This window comes from Ambystoma mexicanum, chromosome 4p (genome assembly GCF_040938575.1).
Source record: "Ambystoma mexicanum isolate Mex_15411 chromosome 4p, UKY_AmexF1_1, whole genome shotgun sequence".
In the NCBI taxonomy this organism is placed as follows: Eukaryota; Metazoa; Chordata; class Amphibia; order Caudata; family Ambystomatidae; genus Ambystoma; species Ambystoma mexicanum.
In genome coordinates, this window is record NC_090927.1 from 1,082,757,822 (window position 1) to 1,082,777,025 (window position 19,204).

The window sequence follows — 19,204 nt, forward strand, 5'->3', positions numbered from 1 at the left end:
TCACATAAATTGTATGCTTATGCAGAGATCAGATTTCTGCAAAGCTGGCCAAATTCTCCTTTATTGTGACTATGGCAATAAAGGACAAATGGCACATCTGTGTTTACTAGAGGCAAGGTCTTATTTGTAAATTACAAAAAAGTCCAAATATATTCCAAACTCAGGATTTATATGTTCCTAATTTTTAAGATTAGCTGGAAGACCACCCTCGTAAGGGATTGATGACTGCATGGTCACTAAGTCGTCGCAATTTTAAAGAAAGCAAATACTACTGAATATATTTTGACCTCTGACCTGGAGGGGCAGTGAGGATATATGCAGAATGTGTCTGCTCCATTAACAGAAGCCTATCAAATGGGACTTTTGTTCATGGCACCACATGGTTCTGATGATACGAGGACACTAGTAACATGTAATTGACAGCTAAAGTCTACACCAGAAATGTGCACCGAATAATGCATTTGAAGAGGACAAATGGGAAATACATGATTGCTTCTAGATTTGTGAAATTATTGTATAATTTGAAAGCCCAAGTCAGATTTCAGTTCAGCAGAACATGGGAACAACATCCATATGAAATTGACACATTAAAAGGTATAAATAATTCATGCATTTTCATATTTTAATCACTCTGCTATGCACACACCAAACTTCCATGATCTTACCAATAAAAGGCAATGTAGGAAAGGGTCCAAGGTTAGTTGGATTACATGGGTCAAGTGACTATTTTTCTGCCAAGGGGATCGCAATGGCTTGCCTAAAGTGAGCTACGACACTGACCCCTTTTGAGGACATGCATTGATGAACGAGGACAGATCTGCAAATAAGCAGTCTAGTTTTACCAGAAGCAACTAAAAGGCAGAGTGTTAGATTGGGAGCCAGATGGTTTCGTTTTCATCACTTGTTGGCTGACATTTTAAACTGTTTAAATTCTGGCTGGGCGGGTCTGAGTGACTAGTTTAAGATATATGTTGACAGTCGACAAACATCAAAAGTTCTGAAATGCTATTTGTATCCTCAGTGATTTTATTATGGGACAATTGCCTTTTAGCCATTGGTGTTGCCCCTATCTGTATTTTATGATGTTTTTTACAGAGGCTAGGATCTGCCTCAGATTGAGACTTTCGATATTTTCATCTCTACGCCAAAAATGTAGGCGATTCCATAGGATCAGAATAAAGGGTGTGTTACTGTCCTTTTTATGGAAGAGGCGTTCCTTTGTTTTTTGGGGGCACATTGTATCAAGAGTAGATTCTGCGCCGGTATGTCTGTATGACACACTATGCTGCTAATTAGATACGCATACCACAACCGATATCCTTCAACATTAGTCTACACTCAACTCATGCGCTGCATCCGCCGCTTCCACGACCTTTGCCCATTCCCATGTTTGTTAGAAGGGCCACAGGAAAAAGCTCTGAGTTCAGTGAAGTGTGCCGCCGTGAAGATAAGTGGGGTCAGGGCTTGGGTAGGGTTATGCGGGGAGGAAGAGGTGGGTAAAGTGATCTGTTTGATCACTGCGCAGCACCGTAATTGGCGTTGACATTTTCATTGGCACAGTTGGCTCAGTAATCACATAGATTCATGTGTGGCCATCATATGTCCAGGTTCTGCTCACATGGGCCTTGGTACTGTCATCATATGCCCAGACGCTACATCATATGCCTACGAAAAGCCACTCAAAACCCAAATATGGACGTTACATGTCTATGAGCAGCCACTTGCAACCCGATCCGAAAATGGTGTAAAAACAAAAAGCAAAATATCGAGGTTAAGTACCCCAAAAGGAAATACACTGAACACGGGTTACAAAGGAACATACAAAGAACTTTATTTTATACTGAACAGTTTTCCAAGAAAAGTAACAGATAGCTATCGGCCCTCAGTACAACACAACTAACTCCAGCGTGGTTCAGTGTGTTCAGTGGGAGACGCTGTACGTTAGAATTCGTTGCTCTTTTATACCATTTACGAACATGATATCCAACCCTACTTTGGGTTAATATTCCTCTAATACATTACTGATCTAGGGTTCATGCCAAGTTCGCACCACTACATGCAACAAGTTTGCCTTTTAATACATACGTTAACAAGCCTACACAGCAACAGTGTATTTTAGGATTTCTCATAAAGGTCTTCTCAAACATTAATACAATGTAGTTAAACAAGTGTTCTTAGTTCAGTATTTGGATACAGTGTTCTTAACATATGCTTGCGGATTAGTTTCATTGACACGAGTAATCCTTTACACACAGGTCAACGAAGGACATGGTCTCAGTTCACGACCCCGACAAGTGGCCTGCAGGCAAGTTACATATTAATTACACACAGAGGTCAAGATGGCCATGTTGTATTTCGGAGTGACATCGTCCAGCATTTTAACACACAGGGTGACTTTACAGAGCGAACCTAAAATGGCAGATTGACCTAAAATGGCGGTTTACATTGATTCTAAGGTCAGGACCTTGCAACACGGATTCCTTCGCAAGTGGCTTATAAGCAGCTTGGCGTAGGCCAATATACATATATTCGTTGCAATAGGAGGCACGATATAATTTCTCATTTGACAATGGGAGTGGCGATCTCTGCTGCCACCAGTTGCTTCCGTCAGAGACTTGCAATAGTCGTGTTCGCAGTGAGCCAGAGATCAAGACCACGATAGGCCAAGCCTCACACTGCCAAACATGACAGCATTTGCCATCTGTGGGCTTGCCTGTTTCCTATCTGGTTGCCTACAGAATAAGAGCCAGGCAAGCCTAGAGACGGGTTTGCAAGGTAATGTGCTCTCAGAGCTGTCTCTACAAGGTGCTTCTTTTGTTTACCCCAGACTTGGAAGTGCAAGTTCCCACTTTGTCCCCCCTTCATCTCTTTTACTTCATGGCCAATATAATGTGGAACTATCGCTGATCCCTGCTCGCCATCTGAAAGCACTATGAGACAAAGTGTGAAAGGTAGATTTGGTCACCATCTGACTTTAACACAGCACTAACATGCCTTTGTGTGTGCTACGTAGAATACACAACCATAACATACACCCTGGGCAACCCTGGTTTCTTTACTATTGGGAGTCTTCCACCTATTTTAAGAAGCCACAGAAACGGTACTCACACACTAAGAACTTTAAATTTTTATTTGTATTTGTAATTTTTTCCTTCAGTCCTCCATAGATGCCATGGCAGGGATCCGGTTGGTTGATTGTTAGGTTAAACAACTCTAATTGAGTGGGTCCAGCTATGTGGCAATGGATCTAGCCCAATAAAGAAATGTGGCAAGTCTAACCCCCCTCCTCTTTTTACACATTCACTGTCCATCTCGACTTGATGATGTCAATGTTCCAGGACAGCAGAGAGGAAAGTGTCTGAAACTGGGATATGATATGATAGGCTATTTTATTTATAATGCAGCAGGCCCCGTAGCAGATCAAGATTAAAGGAGCAAAAGTCTTCACAGGATCAGGATTTCATGTAGGCAGTAGATTCCACTTTGACGCTTTGCATTCAGGGCTGGTGTGATTAATTCATGGTCCCAGGTTACAGCAGGATTCCTGCAGGTACCTGGAGGCCCTCCTTCCAGTGGGACATATAAATGATGCAGCATTTCTAGCAGTGCGTCTGATTCCGGGGCCACGGCCTGGTGGCCCAGGGAGCTTTGACAGACTCCAGAAACTTTCTGGGATATTCACCAGGGCTCCATTTGTAATACACAGGTTCACGTCCATGAAGGATGGCACAGAGGTAAATGACGTGTTCGCATGTATTAAACTGGCTGCATGGTAGAGATAGCAAGAGTAGGCCATTAACGCATTGAATGGCTTTTGACATCTATCCAAAAATCCACCTTTCTATTGGAAAGCATTGAAGTCCCGGCAGCGTCAATGTAAATTCTCAGATTTCGAGGCATTGTCGTGCACTGTATTGAGAATGGCAGAAATCCTCCCTCCCCTTCGACAGTGACATATAAAATCATATCAATCTTTGTGAACTTGTCATGTGACAAATGTAATCTTGGTCAGGCTGCTTCTGCAGCTAATCAAGTTCTAAATCTAATCATACTTTTATTACAGTCCATTGTTTTGTGGAGGGTGCGCACTTACATCAGAAGTAGTCTTCATATTAGAGGAAATAGTCTTTTTTTGTTTTTGCATAAGTAGAAGGTGTTTTCCTCAAGGTGGTGTTACGCATGCTCCTCTGTATATGCAGTGCCGTTTTTAAGTATTCACCCAGAAATCCTCTTACTCATTACCATTTACTCCTGACTATAAAAAAGTTGGTACAATAGCTGTGCGGCTTGAGCACGCGCCTCAGACATCAGACACTCCCCAGGTGGCACCCACTTTCGCAAATGAAGTGGTGTCTACGTGTGTGCCTGCTGTGCCTCTTGTATACATTAGCTTACAACTGTGTGCATCATTTCCACAATGTCTTTCTGATGAGGTTACCATGCTATTTACAGGTGCCTCATTTGGACTATTTATTTTGAGTTCTTAAGAGCCAAGTCGTTTCCAGGTGTTGAGGAAAGAGAGGAGTGGAGGAAGGACCAGAGATGAGAGGGTGGAAGGAGAGCGGTGGTGGTAAACGCATAATTCCATGGTAATTTGCCAGGACACATATCCGGTTGGTTGGGCATCTGGTAGCGCGACCAGAAAGTGCAATGTGCGGATCTAGGGCAATTCTTGGATGCAGAATAAGACACAAGGCCATCCGCAGCTTGCCCATTGCGTTTTTTCCCGGGTCTTCCTGTGCGAGGCCGCAGAGTCCAGAGTTAGACCAGAGACGGACATGGCGCTGATTCCTGCATGGTCCTTTGTTGAACTGTCTCATACAGGGATAGCCTACAGGAAAGGCTCAGTTTTGATGGCTCCCCAACATTGAACTAGGTATTCTTGTCCCCTCCACTTCTGTGGAAACTGGTTCCAAGCACTGTACCTTGGGGTGACAGAAATGTGGCACCCTTTCTCATTTTGTATCTGATTTAGGGTTGAAAGCAAGCTTTGGTAATCATGCCTACAGACTTTTTTTTTTATTACACTGGACTGTTTTTATCAGTCGGTACATTATTCCCAGAAGCCTGCTTTATATTGTATCCTTGTTGTACGCTTTACTTACTGTGTGACTTTGAGGGATACTTTTTATCCAAATAAACTTTATGGATGCCTCTTTGCATAAGTATTTTACAGGTGCACAGCGGGTGATTGATGGGTATGTACAGGCACACAGAATGGTATGATAGGATGGCAGGGTTAGCAACCTACTGGAGAAATGGAAAGGAGAAGCAGTGTGGTGGTGTCTTGGAGCAAGTGGGAGCCAGAACCCAAGTGCGCTAGAGCTTGCAACAATTTGAATGGAGGGAATCAGACGGTCGTTTTCATGTAGGGGCATGAACACGTTGAAATCGTATAGGCGGCTGGATGTAGGAATCAGGAGAGCAGCAGGATAGAATCTGTATGTTGGTATTATATAACAAGCATTGGCAATGCCAACAGTTTGGGCTCTTGTGTAAGCATGGGAAAGGCATTTGCCAGGCATTACCATAATAGTATTAACTGACCATTGATAGTTGCAGGTGCACAATGGTGCGAGTACCAGGGCAGCTAATAGCAATGCATAGCAAAAGCTTGATACTTATACGTAAGCCAAACCCGTTGGCTTTGCCAATGCTTGTTTTTAAGAGGACTTCAATCAAGGCGGGAACAGTGCTTATAAACCGATTAGCTGAAGGCAGGCCTGGGAAGACATGTTTTTTACACCAATCGTGGGTTTACAACTCCAATTAAGTCATTAGAAGCGTTCTTTAAAAAAGCACTGGTAGGCACTTTGAGTGCAAAGTTTGATGGAAAGGATTGATTAAATGATTAAAGCAAGCTCAGAGAGTTCCCATAATGAGTTTTTGTTGGGAGGGGATGGGGAGGAATGGGCCGGTATGGCCATAGGGATTGGCATCGCCATGGACAGTCAATGGGTGGGCACATAGCCAAACAACACCTACAGGTGGTGTGTCCCTTCATATATGCTATTCGTCTCGGGAGGATAGCTCAGGGGCAACGTGCTCGTCTTGGAAGCAAGACGACACAGAGCAACACAGGTTTGATACCCGGGTCCGCGCTTTGAAACGTCTGGGTATGCAGCCTGTTATAAATAACCTATCATATCATATCTGTAATCTAATGCAATAGTTTCAGCTTATAGGTTTGGCATGCGATACTTAATAGCCCAAAAAAAACATTTAAAAAGGAGGGGCCCATTGTATAGCTGCACTGGACAGGCTGAGATGGAACACTGTCTTTGTTGTGTTTTCTATACAGAGGGCAGGTGTGTTGCCTTTTAGGAGAACAGTCAGGCAGAATAGGTGCGTTAGAATCTAAGAGGGAAGTAGAAAGGTAGGATCAGTGCGCTGGACCCTACAGGGGTTCAGACTGGAGAAGGCCACTCTTGATCGAACACAGGAGGATCCGAGTGTAAAGTCAGTTTGCTGGTATCTTGTGTGAAGATGAGAAAGCATCAGTCAGAGCCCAGGTTCATATTCCATCCTCCCAGTATTTTAGGCTCTGTAAATTACTTGAAATACTATTGTTAATTAAAGTATTGTGGAAGGAGATACAAACTGCACGGATGGCCAAGGTATAGTGTGTATCAGTTTTCAATTGTTATGCAGAAACTTATTGTTAATTATTTATTTAAAATGATTCCTTACACGCATCCTAACTATGAAGGAAGCAGAGAACTATACAATACACTGCTATTACAAGTTACAAAACAGCTGACAATTGCAACTTCAAACAGAGTGAAATAGAAAACTGTGAGAAGAACTGCAATAGTAAAGAAATAGTGGCAAGCCAACAGTTTGGGCATTTTTTAGGCATGGGGTAGGCGTTTGCCAGGGACTGCCCTAATGCTACTACCTCGACATAAGATGGCAATGGCTGGTAAATGGTTTTAATTAACTGAGCACAAGGTCAGATTGGCCCTTGGATTTGGGGGCGGGATTCTGGGCATGCCTGGGCTGGATTTAAAAAAAATTAAAATAAAAAAAAAATATATATTTTTTTCCAATTATTATTCTTTTTTTCAAAAAGCCTTTCATCCTTCTTAGGTCGATAAATGAGTACCAACTTAAGTTGGGTGATATTGTATGCATATTTGTTCTATAAAAAAGAGCTTAAGCGTAAGTGCCATACAATAATATATTATCATTTGGCTTTGGACGTCTGCTTGGATTCACAGTAATTTAGTGTACTTAGGAACAATGCTATTTGATGCCACTTCCTGTTTTGTCAAGGGGTGAAAGGTCGTGGTTCATCGTTTCCCGGGATGTCACTTTGAGGTGGGGATCAAATGACATCAATTCCAGTGATTTATCAGAGGACAAGGGTCGTGAGGCGAGGGGTGGGCCACTTTTTTGAGGCAAGGGGTGGGCCACTTTTTTTTGGGTGACCGGGCCTATTTCTTGTCCCAGTCCGACCCTGACTGAGCATATGAAGTCAGTGCCTGACACATTTCTATCTAGAACATATACACAAGACACAAATGTTGGCTTTGCCACTGTTTGTTTATAACACGACTTTGGCACAGGGAACAGATGTGAGGACACGTGCTGCTATAAATGAAGTGGCTGATGACACATTTGTTAAGACATTTTAATTACACTGGATGCTCCAGTATAGCGGCTAAGACATTCACTCTCAGAAGACTGCTTAGAAATAGCAAGCCCTATCAAGTGCACAGTTCACTACGACATGTTACTGCATGACAGAGCTAACTGATTTCAGTTAGGTGCCAGGAAAATGTATTTTGGGTAGGGAGGGGCAGTTTGTCAGTGGGAATGGCTATAGTGATGACCATGGCCATTGTTATCCAATAACTGACTAACTAGATTGCCCTCAGCTCAAGCTGTTCGACAGATCTTTCAGTCAGGATTAAGGAAGTTCATGAGGACATGTCATTACAAAGAGGTTGTTGAGGCATCCCCTTGCTCTGTGCCTTTTGCTGGCCTTCTACAAATGCTTATTTTTATAACACAGCTGAAACCCCTAACTTTAGAGCACATCCTTCACGGCTTGTCCTTTGTCCGGGTACCTCTTTCCCCCTTTTTAATCCTTTTATTCTTGGTTACTCTTCCCAACCCTTCCTTCACCCCTTCCAATGTAAGATTATTTTATCTACAGCATTTATGTATGGTTTCATTTTTTTAAATGTATTTATAGCATTTATGTAGCGCCAAAACCTGTGGGTGCCGGTGTGCATGAACAAGATAGGTACGATTAGAAAGTCAGGTAGCATATGATGAGACATAGCATTGTTTCCGGAGGATAGCTCAGGGGCAACGTGCTGACCTTGCAAGTATTACGACACAGAACAGCCCAGGTTTGATCCCCGGGTCTGTGCTTAGAAACCTCTGGGTATTAAGCATGTTATAAATGATCAATTACAGAGGCGAAATTCATTATATTTGGTAAACAGCCATGTTTTCAGGAGTTTTCTGAATGTAAGATTGCAGGGTTCTTCTTTGATGGTTGATGGGAGGGAGTTCCAGATGGTGGGGGTGATGAAAGTGAAGATGGATCCTCCCGCTCATTTTCTTTCGAAACGGGGGTGAGAATCATGATGGTAGAGGAGGAGCGCAGCAGGTGTGTTGTGGATTTTCATGAGAGGCGGTGATTCAGATAAGAGCCGGCTATAGCATGGATGCATCGATGAGCAAGAGTTAGAGTTTTGAATTTGATGCAGGCTTTGATTGGGAGCCAGTGAGCTTTGCATGTAATCTGTTTGTTGCATGCCCGAAGCTGCGCGCATGGCATTGTTTTGCAGAAGTTGTAGTTTGGACAGGTTCCTGGCTGAGATGCCTGTGAATAAGGCATTATAGTGGCCGATTTTGTCTACTTACGCTGGCTCTCGTGAGAGTAAGACAGTTGTTTGGGGTGAGGAACTATCTGCTGAGATAGATGAGATTGGTAGTGTAGACGGTTGAGGCGATGGCATTTACGTGTTTAGTCCTGTTGAGGTAAGCGTCTGAGTAAACACCTAGAGTTAAGATGTGTTTTAAGACGGGGATGATGTTGCCATTTATGATGAAGGTAGAGAAGGCGGGGTCCAGGTTCTTTAGGTGATTTGGAGGCCCCACAACAAGGGGCTTGGTTTTGTCATTGTTGAGGAGGCACAGGCAGTTCATAGCCACCCAATTGTGTATGATGCAAGACTGCAACACACCACTCTCTTCAGTCTAGATGTTAAACCTGTTTGAAGACCGTTCCAGCCTCCTTATCCCACAAAGCACTGCAATGTTGAGGGTCAGCTGATCGGCAGATCTTTCGTTTTCACGTACTCTTTGAGTTTCTTACCATCCTGGAGACTATATGAGTCAAGGCCAGAGTTCCATCCACAGCACAGGTCATGCATTTTATGGTTTGGAGCCGGAAGTTGAATGTTCCAAAGGTGCTGATGTTGATTGTTGTGAATGTCTTGGGCTTCTATGAGCTAAGCAAAACACAGGCATTTGCGGTTATGTTAATGGAACTTATTGTCACAAAAGTCGGTAAAATCCTCTTCTTCGCAAGACAACTCAGTTTCACCCCCTTCCCCCGACTCCTCACCTTCCACCTTCTTCTTGGATTTCCCTTTCTTGTGGCTTGTAGGTCTCTCCTTTTTTTTATGAAGATATGGACGTCCTCGGAAGGATGCCACTGTGTCACCGTAAAAGGTGTAACGGGGTAACCCCTCCGGGAATGCCAAATAGGGGAAAAAGCCGATGGCACAAAAAACCCCTCCGAGACTTCCTTCAAGGGAATGAAGAACAGGTTCAAGTGGTTGGATCTGGTTGAGAATGGAGATTCGGGGCAATAGAATACCCGCAGAATGGTTCAAGTACAATCCACCAAAGGTGGTTGAAGTTTCTCGAATAGATGGCGAAGTCAATCCGTAAAACAGGCAGGGTTCTGGTACACAGCTGACAAGTAGGTACAAGGGCTAGGCAGAGGCAATCAGTGAGACAAGCAGAGTTCGAGAAAACAGCTGACTGAAAGGTACCAAGGGCTAAGCAGAGGCAATCCGTATGGCTGGCAGAGGTCTGATACACAGCAGGTAGGAAAGGAACAGGGAAGAAATACTCAAATGAGGAAATAAAAGGATAAAGGGTAAACTGGCAAGGAATAGGAGAAAAGGAACAGAAAGAAAAGAGAAGTGAAAAAGGAGGCAGAAGGTTTACCAAGAGGGGACAACAGCAGAAGGGAAGCGATGTAAACAAAAGATGAAGAACCGCAAGTAATAGAAGGGAAGGCAAAAAGTAATCGAGCGAGAAGTACACTAAGAGAGTGACGGCAACACAGGAAGAAACCCGGAAACGTTGCAACGCGTTCATAACCAGGAAGTGATGACTTAAATACTTCGGGTTATGTACGCGTGCAACAACTAGAACGGTGCAGTCGGAAAGGAAAAACGTGATGGGAAACGCTATGGCGGACCGTAACGCCAGCAATTCCAAACCCGCCCCCCTGCCTGGATGTGACACTTATAAAGCACACGTTCACCCTAAGGCATTCTGGTACTCACCAGCAGAACAGAAAGAAATAAGAAAGAGAATTCAGAACAGAAGAGTTTTTAAGGAGCAGCGAATTTGCAAATTATTGTCACGCTCACCTGGTCTCCACGGGGCGTAGCACGAAGCTGCACGAATGATGTCTGCACTGGCGTTGCACAGCCTGAGTGATGATGCTTGCACGCGTCTTCTCCCTCACTATCAGTTCCCAGGAAGAGTTTGCCTAAAATGTCGAAACAAGATTTTAGGCAACCGTGAGGAACGGGTCTGGTTCCCACCTCCCTTAACCTTCTGATGCCCTTCTCCTCTTCTGCCTCACCTTGGGGTTTTTAATGGTGGGCTCTCCGTCCTGCGATCACTAGCAGGGGCGCAGTATGCTCAGACTTTCCCTGGATCAAGTTACTTCACTGATCCTGCGGGGCTGTAGCAGAGTCTTGAATAGCTGGACTCACTAGGTAAGTCTTTATGCCAATAGATGCTTGGTATAGGTGCTTAATGTCCTTATTGCCCAAGTTTTAACCTTTGTTTCTCTTTTCTTTCAGGCGCGGCCTTGGGTGGTTTTCAGATGAGGAATTGCCTCTTCCTGAGACGCTGAGCAGATTTCCTGCAGGTGAGTATAAGCGCGAGTCCGTGGTGCTGAATGTCTTTATAGATGGTTCTTTTCCGTGCTCGACTAACCCACTGTTCTTTTCCTTTTCAGCAATTCAGGTGCGGCGCGGCTCCGGAGCGGCGATTGGATGAACCGCTTCAATGAAATCCCAGAAGAATGCAGACCCCGGGTGAGTATTGGCTGTTCATGCAGATGCCTTCTCTGCAGGTGCGGCGATCCGGAGAGCAGCTGAAGGCGCAGCCTTTTGGATGGAATGCTTCAGGTAAGGCCTCAATTGCTGTACTAATTCCTGTTCTCTTCTTTTCCTTCTTCTCAGGTGCTGATGGATCGTGATCTCAGGACGGGCATGGCTATTGAAGTTCGAGTACTAAGCAGACACGGTGAGCGTTACGCTGCAGGAGTGCAGAATAACGCAAAGCGTGTTCTGTCTATAGGGTGTGGTTTAAATAGCCTTGCAAGTAGTTCCAGGTAGAGTAGTCCCTCAGCCACACCCAGGGTAGACAGAAAAGCTTAGCCCCACTATGCTGTGTATGTAGTCCCATGCAATTTAGCACATAGTATGAGCCGGGCGCCAGGACTGAGTTCAGGAAGTCCTAGGACAACTTTTTGGGGCTTGATAAGCCCTTATGGGTGCCAGTGACTGGGGTAGGCCCATCAGCTCCTGAGGTTTGGGAGTTTGCACCATGACAATTATGTTCATTTCAAAGGTTTCATGAATTGTGTTTATTTGATCTGCTTTCGCGTGCCATACATGGTGTATTACTGCCCTCTTGAATGGTTCCACGTTTTGTAAACAGTGGCAAAGACGACAAAACCCCTGTTCAACTTTCAGTTTGTCTTCCTTATTCACCATATCTCTCTCCCCATGCCCGTCCTACGTTTGTGATGTATGGTTGTAATATTTCAAAAGTTCTCTGGAATAAATGACCACCATCAATCACTCTGGCTCCTCTCTCCTGCACTCCAGGCTGTAACTGAAGGCCGTCTCTTCCAAGAACACCTCTGTATACACCGACTGCGGAATCAGTCACCGGCTCCCCGAGCCAAAGCTATTTCCAGTGGCTCCCCATCCTGTGGCTTCTTCTCGGTAGAACCTCAGCCGAGTTCTGTACTGGCTCAGTTGCTAGCCAGCTAGGCGTGTGCTGTGCAATTCCCATACATACCTCTTGAGCGTAATTAAATTCCCTCATTCAGTATCATGCAACCACTTAACTGTGCAATCATATTTTGGAGTCCAGTCCTCAGCACTGTATAAGAACACATTATTAATTTTACTGTAATTGCTTCTTCATCCTTACAGCAGATTGTAAGAGTTGGCCTAAATTTTTCAAAGACACATTTGTCAAGATGGCAATTGTTGCCCAACTCTAGGTCGTCCTAATCCAGTTTAGTGAATTGTGGTCTCCTAGGGCAGGCATGTGTAAGACACTATAGACCATAGTTCTGTGCAGGACTGTTTTTGACAGGCTGCAATATATTTGAGCCTTTTTGTCTTCTCGGGTGACCGTTTTTTCATCTGGATCTCTTTTGCACAAACCTAAAAGAAATGCTAAAAGTTGTGGAAATGGTGATTGCTATAACAAAGGACTAACTTATGTGTTGGTCCAGTTATGCAGCAGTGAAAACGCGAATTCTAGAGCATATTACGTGAGTAAAGAAAATGTATGCAGCATATTTGTGGTATTATGATCGAACCATGTTCATGCTTTAAAACAGTTAACTATCATTAGAAAGCAAACCAAAAACGTACTTAAACAAAACATACATATGTTACAGAGTGGTGGGGATGCCCTATGGTTAAGGTGAGATGTGAGTTCCATTTCAAATTGAAAAAATTAATTGCTAATAACTTTTGACGCGTGCAATGGAGTTGGCTGAAATGTTGCCGATAATTTTGTTTGGCCCGGGGCCCCATCAAGACTCAACACTTTGGAAAGGATTTGTTCAAAAATAAAAACGTTATTAAGAAAACGAAAAAAGCGGTTTCAGCCTACTCCCCATTCATTTTTCCATAGACAAAAAAGGTCAATCTTTGCTCCACCACTCAGCCCAAACTGCTGGGTGGATTTGGACCAGGTCCGAAACAACTTGGGCACGAAGCATTGACTCGCAATGCTTTTGTGGTTTTGGGTTATTTGGTCCGGTCGCCAAAAATTATACCTATATCCCATAACATATTGCGGAAGAGAGGATTTTCAGAAATGAAAAAGCTGCCAACTTTTATTTTTCCAATGCGCTGAATTTCAAGCGTTTTGTTGCGTTAAGTTTACTCACCTTAACTGCACTTCAACTGAAGTATTTTCATTGAACAAAACAAACATATATATATACATATATATATAAAATTCTCTTTTTCAACATTGCAAGTGCTACAGAGAGGTAAGAGTTAAGAGGCAGGGAAGAGTGGACAATGATAAGAAGGGGGGCAGAAAGGGCAGGTACATGGGATGGAGAGGAGCAATGCCAAAGGTTAAGCTTAATTCGAAACCTTCCGGACATACCCTCATTTGTTTTGCTGATTCTTTCATAGGGCAACATTCGGGGGGAAATGATGGCTTTTTATAGGGTACAAGTGGTTTCCCTGGTGATGATAGTTGAGCGGTAAATATAGAAGATGTCGGGAACATAATTAGGTGTGGGTATAGGGTGAAATCAGCGATTGCAAATGTAGATAGAACTGAAAGCCAGTCAGCCAAACTATGCAAGAGGTGTTCCTTTTTGATTCACAGTTAGTTGTCAGATTGCACCAAGTCAGTCCATATCCCAGGTTCATTTTGAGCATTGTTTGAGCCCTTTGGCCAATTAGGGCCTTTGGAATTGGTCTTTTTAGCCAATCATGAGGTGGGGGGTGACCAGACAAATCAACCAGGTGCTCTGACGCATGGAACTGACTGCCACAGTGAAACTGCATATGCTAACACTCCAGGAGACAGCTACAAGATCATTTTGACAAAAGTATCAATTGACATAAAATTGATAGAGATATGGGTAAATGTAACTGAAGATCGTAACTGGAGAGCAAACGCTTCGAGGTAATTTGTTGTTATGTGTGTCCATCTATGCAATACAAGTTGAATACTTCTGTGTCACTAGTTTCTGATTTAGAGCATCGGTTACAGGTAGGAGTCTAACTCCAAGCTGCTTCTTCCCTCAACCAAACTATTGTATAAATACTTTTGGGGAGCAAGCTTCCACACGGTCACACACAAACCACTACTACCACAAGCACAGAGCCACCTTTAAGCCTCTTAAACCTTTTCACTTGCTTGTTTATTAGTTTCGAGCCTACATCCGCTTCTCTTATCCTCTCACCCCTTTCCCAATTCCTTAGACTGACTCACCCAAGGCAGGTGCATGGCACACGACTATAGCGATAAGCTTTGGCACTGATCGTCTACTGTGGAGATGATGGGCACAGTATAAAAACTTTTTAACATAACATTACAGTACATTTCAGATAATGGAGAGAAATCTTCCAGTGCCTTTCGCGGAGTAAGTATACCAAAACTCAACAACTATGCGCAACGCATTGTACAGGAAAACATTTCTTGTGCAGAGCTACAGATTACTATCCCACAGGGGTTGCCGGCCAGATGCAGGCTCTAAACATTAGCCTCATCCTGCTGAACTATTCAGAGAATGTGCTGGAAGCTTACTGTGGGCAATAGGCGAGCGGGGAGACAGGCGAGGGCTATTCTGAAGGGTTTGACCACCATGATGGAAATCCCTGGTTCTATCTGGCGGTACGACGTCCAATCATCGTGGGATGTTTTTTCGCGGGAGTCTTTACCGCGATTTCTTTTATGAAAAATACTCATCGAATTTTTAGGGGGTTAGGCAAATATATATGTGGGGTGTGAGTGTTTGAGAATAGCAAAAAAACTGAAGGGGATGGGGATTTGGGGGAACCCCCCAAAAATAAAAAAAAATACAAATGTGATGAGTTTTTCTCGTTAAAAAATCTGCGGGAAAAACCCCCGTGAAAAAACATCCCGCTATGAAATGACATGGGGCCCTATCTGGCATGGACAGAAATCCAATATGAAAAGGCCCTAGTTGGCCAAAACCCAGAGGTGTGCCTTTTATTTTATTGTGTACATTTAACCTACATTTCAAAATGGATAGCTCCTTCTGGGTGGCGCCCGAGTGGTATTTGGTTGGCACTGTGATCCAGCCACACTCCTTAGAGCTGATTTTGTTTTTAAATGCTTGCACACCTTGCTTCCCCCTTGCACTGAGAGTGTGGTCTTTCTTTGCACGCGAGCGAGGCGGCCAATTTATCAAAAGCAAAGCACGTCCTGTTATGCAGGAGCATAAAGAGAATGCAAACAATCACAGAAACAAAGCTCCTACGTCTGTCTCTTGACAGAGTGTTTTGTTCTCATAGCAACAAAGAAAAAAACAAAATAAAAGCCTGCAGAGGCAGAGCCTCCCGTCCTGGCGTGGGTGCCATTGGAAGCCATTACGGGCTGGTAATGACCCTTGAAGGAGGTTGTCCTCCGGCATTTTCATTCTTGTGCTGCCACAGATTAGTATCATCTTTGAATCACAAACATATCCCATGGTTCAGGTGTCACGATGGACAGGACAAACACCACATCCAACCTCTCACTGATTTGCTGGCCGCTAAGGTAAACCCCGCGGTAAATCCAGCTACTGTCGGATTTCTCTGCCAATGCCCCGCTTCCCTCACGCCATGCACATATATATTTCAACCAAAGCGATTTTGCTCTCTTGGTGTTGTCTGTGGCAGCTCCCTCCACTTACGTCTCAAGTTGAACTCCAACATCCTAAGTAGCCATTTAGTTATATATGTCTCATGGCCCGACCTCCCGATTCCCTCAGGAACACTTACCGTCCTAGAATTGCTTCCCTGCAACGCCTTTCTAAATCATTGATTTTCTGCAGGGCAGCTGCAGGCAGCTCTATTGTGTCTTTAGTGAGTGTAGCTACTGTGTCAGAGCCCTCTGGGACTGACCCTCACTGTATCTCTGTGTGTCTTGCACGTCACTCCCTGATCAAGGTAAAGGTAGACTTCCTGGCTGCAGAAAGCATGCTGTGTATGTGTGGTCTGATCTGAGACCTGGCAGGGTTTTTGGGCATAACATAAAGCCTAACAATATAGAAGGTTTACATAGAGGGAACGAATGGCCCACAGAATATAGATTTACTGACACAGTCAAACAAAAACAAGTTGTAGTCCACCTCATTAATAACAAGCATCCGAGCAAGCAACATGCAGGGATAGCACTAACTTCACACCAGAGTTCGGATTTTATATTTTTGGGGAGAAGAGTTTCCTGGAGCATTACAAAGGACCATTGAAATGAAAAGATAATTGGCCTCATTACGAGTTTTGCAGTAATTCAGTGGTAATGCTACCTAATTACTGCCAACGTCATGTACTGTTACCGCCACTTAGCCACGTTTGTTTACCGTGGGATTACAGGTGGCGCTAGGGCAGTGTAAATCCCCCTTTTTGGAATCCATAGGACTGCATGGGGATTTTGTTAGAATTACTGCAAGCAGTTATTCCGCCACTGTAATTCTGCCGATATTCGATGGAAAAGTGGAGAATTCACCTCCTGCATGAGGCTGGAGATAAATCCTCCACTTTTCCTCCAAATTTGGAATTCGGTGGTGTGGTGAAAACAGCAGTAATTCCATTACCACCCAAAAGAATCGGCGACAAGGGGAGTTCTACCACTTTTTTACTGCACCTCCAAACTCGTAATGAGGGCCAATGTGCCATCGTATTTGTCCACAAGAAAAGAAAGCTGCCGGTTTTTCCTCGGAAACCCTTAACTTCTCCAAAATGTAATGATTTCAGGAAACAAATGAGTTTCTCGCTCATAGCAAGGGGTGTTGCTAATTTTGTAAAAGATCCGGGACTGAGCTAATGTCGGGACTGTCGGGACTCAGGGATAGCTAGCCTTTTGGTTGTAACCCCTGAGCTTCTATCCAGGGCTACAGTCAAAATACCTGGGGCTTTAACCCCCTCAACCCTCCCGCCCCAGCAACGCCTCTGCGCATAGCAATGTAAAGATGGCACACACAGCTGCAAGGGGCATGTACATGCAGAGATTCTTCTTGGGAGAAGACCAACCAGAAATTGTTCAAAAGAGGACAGGAGCTCTTATATCTCACAAAAAAAGGCAAACGGGCCTAAATGAAGAAATTGAATGGTACAAAGTAAATCTACTTAAATAATAACCAGGGTGAAAGCCATGAGTGCATGTAGCTAACCTGCCAATGGTATCATGGGTGCGGGCCTGTTATAAGGATACCCCAGTTTCATTCTAAATAAACCCTCTCCAACGTGGCGCATGGTGCCCCATGATACACAATTTGGTATGATATGTAACCCACCATACGCGGCACATACACATTAGTTAAATAAGGGCATAGTATTAAATAATTAGGCAAGGCTAAGGACATAATCACGAAACATTTAAAAAAAAACAATTGAAACATGGCAAATGGTGTTTCGTGATATTTCACATCATACGACGCATTGTAAAATGCGGCAGGTATACAAACTAGGGAAACCAAATGGTGTCTAATGACCGTGTGATGCACTCCACGTGCATGTGGCTTTGTACTCAGAAAACACCACACAGAGAGGTAAGGTTTTGAAAATTCCCCCATCATACAATCACAATCCTAATCCTTCAGAAAACAGGGATTTAGAAAGATCCCAATATGAAATTTAGGTGTTCACATCAATTAAAAAGGGCAGAGAACTAGTTCCTGTTGCAGCACGAGTATACATTACATCCCTAGCACCCTTTTATTGGAGTGCCGAGGCACACAGGTCTTTTCTGGTAAGCATCAAAAACTAAAACAAGTATAATTATCTAACAAACATATACAGAATTTCCAAGTCTGTCATAACCCTTATGCAACCGTATCTGTGTCAACCATTACTTTTATGTGTTGATCACAGAAAGAAAACGTGTAGCAGATTTAACAAAACAAGGGGTATGAATAACTCCCAGGAAGAGAAGGTAATAAATAATGACTCTAGTCGCAATATGCAAAATACTGAAGTAATATGTTATTTGGGACTTTTTGAAACCTCATTCTCAAAAAAAAAGATTAGAAAACTATTATTCTTGGTTATTTGCAGACTAGGCATGCCCACTAAGAAAGAGAACTCATCCCAATGGTAATCTGAAGTGTTAACCCTTCACTAATAAGAAGCATAAAAAAGAGTGCACCTGAAGAATGTTCTACATTGAAATTGAAAGAACAGAAACATGTTGTGCAGAGTGTTTTTCTGTAGCTTACACAGAGAAATGTAATTGCCAGTACGTCCACAAATGAGGGTGTTAAGCAAGGTGCAGAGAGTGAAAGACAATATGCTATAAACCTATGCACGGATATAAGTAGGTGGTACAGTAGTCCTGATGAATTTGTTTGTTATATGTAAAGATTTACAGCACTATAGCATTGATTCGGTGAAAATAGAACAACGATTAGAGACCCGATGAGTTTCTGTCAGTTTAAAGTATGTTTTATAGGAAAAGAATAAGATGAAAATGTATGTGTATGTCTTGTACTAAATTAAAGTATTTTGCGATTGAACAAATGAATTCAAGTTTTTTGATATATGTCACAAACAAGCCTAGTCAACAGATTTTCCACGAGTAGGGCTCCAGTTTCTCAGTAGAGAAAATCCAGTGTTCTACGGTTTTGTAGCAGATGTACATGTAGACGACTTGCAATCGTGCATGTCGACTTTAAAGGTGTAAGGCCTTCTCTTTAGCTCCCTGAGCCAAAGGCATGAAAGATTTGTTGCAGTTTCAGGAAGGCAGATCCACGTTTTCAAATCCCTACAGGAATGCACACCGGAAGGTGATTTTGTTTGTTGCCTAAAGGAAAACACCATTAGGGAAAAGCATGATCCTCAACCATTGACACAGGGTCTAGAAACGTATTCATTATTTCCAATGGAAAGGCAGCTTTTCTTTCATTATGGTTGGGTGTCTATGCTAAGACATACCAAACAGAAGACAGAGAAAAGCTATATTTGGGACTTGTATATATAAACATATAAATAGGGCA